Source organism: Populus euphratica, unplaced genomic scaffold, assembly GCF_000495115.2.
Source record: "Populus euphratica unplaced genomic scaffold, PopEup_1.0 scaffold103.1, whole genome shotgun sequence".
Taxonomy (NCBI): domain Eukaryota; kingdom Viridiplantae; phylum Streptophyta; class Magnoliopsida; order Malpighiales; family Salicaceae; genus Populus; species Populus euphratica.
Genome location: NW_011499891.1, coordinates 115,603 through 119,700, shown reverse-complemented (window position 1 = coordinate 119,700; position 4,098 = coordinate 115,603).

Below are 4,098 nucleotides of genomic sequence, written 5' to 3'. Positions count from 1 at the left end.
AGAGATATTTGGATGGTTTAGAGAGTTTAGAGAGAAGCTAGAGAGAAGACATAATGATGACATAAAACTTTGGCAATAATAGCTTCATTATCATCGTTGGATTAGACTGCCTTCTGGGTATGTTATTTGCCTCAATGTCCTATACATTCTCACTAGAGAGATATTTTATATCAATATTTATTGGAGATAATTGCTAGCAAAAGTTTTTTAGGATAAAACTCTTTTAAACAGTCTTATTCGCTGACCATTTTCTCTTTCCACCACTGTTGGATTGGGCTAGAATTTGAATATGCTATTCATCTAGATGTGATTTAAATTTCAAATAACAGAGATTAGAAAAACACTCCAGATAAAAATTGTTCTTCCTGAACTGTAGGCTTGTAATTTTTAGGTCAGTTAAATTAAACCCTATTTTCTAGTAATTTAATTATTGGTTGAAGATGATATTCGATACTTGTTATGATAATATACAATTTTACTTTTGAGATTATCTTGAATATTATTCTTCTATTAGTTATTGTTGTTTGAAACAATTGTTAAAACTATTTCTGTGTGAATAAAAAAATAGGCAACTATTTTGAGAAACAGCTAGACCAATTTAACAAATGGCCAAACTATTTCTCAAAAAGGTGAGATTGTTTTGGTTACTGCCTAATTTTGACTTGATTATGTGCTTTAGTTTTTTCTTATTTTTTTTTGTTCTTCTAGGGTGGTTACCAATAAAATTTGAAATGTTATTTTTCATGAAAGTTGTAGGTATAGATATTACCTTTCAAATGAAACTACCATTACTTAATGTGGAATTGTATAACTCCAAATAAATCCCAAAACTGAGTAAAGGTTTAAACTAACAAAATCTAAACAAGTTTTCGTATGCTATTGTGATTGTTTTTATTTGAAACTTAATGAGATATAATTTGGAGTTAAATTATTTATGAAGATTGTAGGTATGAGTATTATCTTTCAAATGAAATTCGCCTTGATTTAATTGAAGCTACATAACTCCAAATATAGCTTAAAAATCGAAGGGATGTCATAAGTAACATTGTTAGAAAAATTTCATTACACATTATAACATGTAAATTTAGGTATGTTAAGGACAAAACTGGTTTCCTACCCTCAGTAAAGTTATAGATTAGTGTTTTATCTTTTAAAGAGTTAAGCTATGTTCAAATCAAGGTCTATAACTCTACTTATAAATGAAATACAAAATAATGCTCCTAAGTAATAAAATAGGGATAGAAAGTGCAATTAGTTGAAAGAGAATGAATTCATAGTAATGGACTTTTGTGAATTAAATTTCAATGATATGAAAATTTACATTATAGTAAAGTCATAAAGTGATGCTTGTGATACATCTTAATCCAAAACAAGAAAGGTGCCTAAAGTAAGTTCATTTGCGATTAAGGAGGGTTCATTCAGAAAAAGAAGCAAGTAGGTGCTCAACACCTTATTAATTATGTTCTATTTAGAATTGTTAAAACATCGTAATTAGATTTTTAATTATTCAATTGTATTATCATTTGATATGAGATTGTTATCCTATAATGGGCTAGATGACTAGTTTTTAGCATAAAAACTAATGCCTTGTTCTAGGCAGTAAGTTACCTAAATGAGGGTCTATTACCCGAGTTCAAATCAAGGTAATTGTTTTAATTGGTATGAGGAAAAGATAAATAGGAATTAATTTGATCATTAACTTAATGTGTATACTTTAAGTATTCCATAAATTTACAATATTACATTGAAAAAACTTTATGGCATATTAATTAATTAATGGTATAAAAAAATAACTCTAAAAGTTATAATATTTATGAGAGGATAAATAATAATTGCATGTATTTATAAAAGACATTATAATCATAGTGATGGTGACTAAGGTTTTGTGATGAAACTTAATACTATGATGACAACGACTAAGGGTATGTGATGAAACTTAGCATCGTGATAATGGTGGTGACTAAAGTGGTATGTGAAAGATACTTAGTGATCGTAGTGTTGATAACTAAGGTGGTATATGAATAATACTTGCAATTAAGATAAAGATGGCCAAGGTGTTTCTATGGATCTAATACTAGTCACTAAGAGATGGTAACTAAGGATAGTGTATGTTGGTCTACTTAATCCCTAGAATGATATTTAGTAACCATAATGTTGATAACTGAGGTGATATATGAATGATACTTAGTGACTGTAGTGTCGATAACTAAAATGGTATGTGAATAATACTTGGCGATTAAGGTAACAAGGCCAAGGCATTCTTATGGATCTAATACTTAGTCACTAAGGGATGATAACTAAGGTCACGATTTAAATGATTATATATTCACCGAAGATGATTGAAGTAAGCTTGCTATGTTGATACTGTATTGATGTAGTGTGGGTAACTAAAGGTATGGTATGTTTAAACACTTGATCCCAGAAGAGGGTGGCTAAGGTTAGAATGAAAATGAGTAAGTAATCACTATAAGGTCAATAACTATGGTGGAGACAATGATATTGACGACATCAATACATAATTGTTGAAGTATCGATCTTGAAAGAGATAAATTATTAGTTGTTAAATCAACGTTGCTATTATGAATTGTTGAGGATATGAATGATTAATGAAATCAATTATGGATTGTTGAGGATACTGATGATTAATGAAATCAATTAAGGGTATCAATGATGAAGGAAATCTCTAGCCTTGTGGAGTGCATGTTGATCTTTTACTTGCTGACATTGTTTATATCGTTGTCTATAGTGTTTTTAGATGTTCTTTTTTTTACATATGGGTGCATGTTATGGATGACTACAGATCTACCCATCTTATTGTTGTGGGAGTAGCTTGTTACTTCATTACATTGTTACTTCATTACAGGGTTTGTCATGTGGTTATGCAAGTAGGTGATATAGTCTCTACAAGATGCTGTCTGAATGTTAGGTTAATGCATCTTGGTGTGCTATGCTTCCTTAAGCTGGCTACTAGAATTGTTTACTACTGGAGTTGGTTTTGTTGGTTGTGGATCAACACCAGGTGAATGCTGATGTCTTGGTTCTCCTTTGTATATGTTGAGTCCCAACGATGAAGGTCCCAATGGAGCTAGATTTTATGGTCTTCCATCTACTAGTTGTGTTAGTTGTTTATGCATATCATGTGGATTGTTTCCCTAGTCTGTTGTGGGTTGTTTTGTTGATGCTGAAGGTTCCTCTAGGATTATCTTTGGTTGGTAACACATCACACTTCACCTCCTTTACAGGATGCTATTGATGTTGATTGCTAGGGTTGCTTTTCTAGAGTCTCTCTTCATTCTAGCATTTATATTACTGTTGAATGGTTGTTACTACTTACAGTGTTGGTTGTTTATTAGCTGTTGAAGGCTCTTTTAGGATTGCCTTTGGCTACTGCGGTTTGGTGGAGTTGATTTTCCTCTCTGGCTTTTATGTTGTTGTTTGCATGTTGGTTTCCTGAAGTTGATTGTTAGCTTCACTTTCAATCACAGTTCCTCTTGCCATGTCTGTATTTTTAGCTTCACTCTCAGTCACAATTCCTTTTGCCATGTTTGTTATGTTGATGCCTCCTTTGTTTGGTTACTATAAGCAATATATAGAGCAATGTGTGGTCTACTACTACTTTGCACTTGCTCGCTAGCTGATCTTAATGTTGGTGTTGTGCTTTGCTTCTACTTATCCTACTCTGGATTGCTCCTGCATGTGTAATTTGGCTCTTTTTATTGTTTCTGTTTTTTTTTTATAATATTTTGACGACTGTGTTCTCCATCTTCACCTCTATTAGGCTTGAAGAAGCTCACTCTTATTTGTGGGTTTCTAATGGTTATGCATACTGTTGTTGGTTGTTTTTCATGTTTTTGCTGTTGGCTATGCTGGCTAGTTGTTCATGTCTTGAGTTGGTTGTGTTTTTGTATAAGACAATGCTTTATATTGTCAAATAGTCATCGTTTGATGTCTATAATATTCCTTTTGCTTATTTAAAAGAGCATGCTCCCTTAGCTTCTATACGTACATGCCTATTTATTATGACTTGATGATCTCTAACTTAATTTCATTTTGATCTATAAAATTTCTTACATTCGATAAAAAAAATTATGAATTATA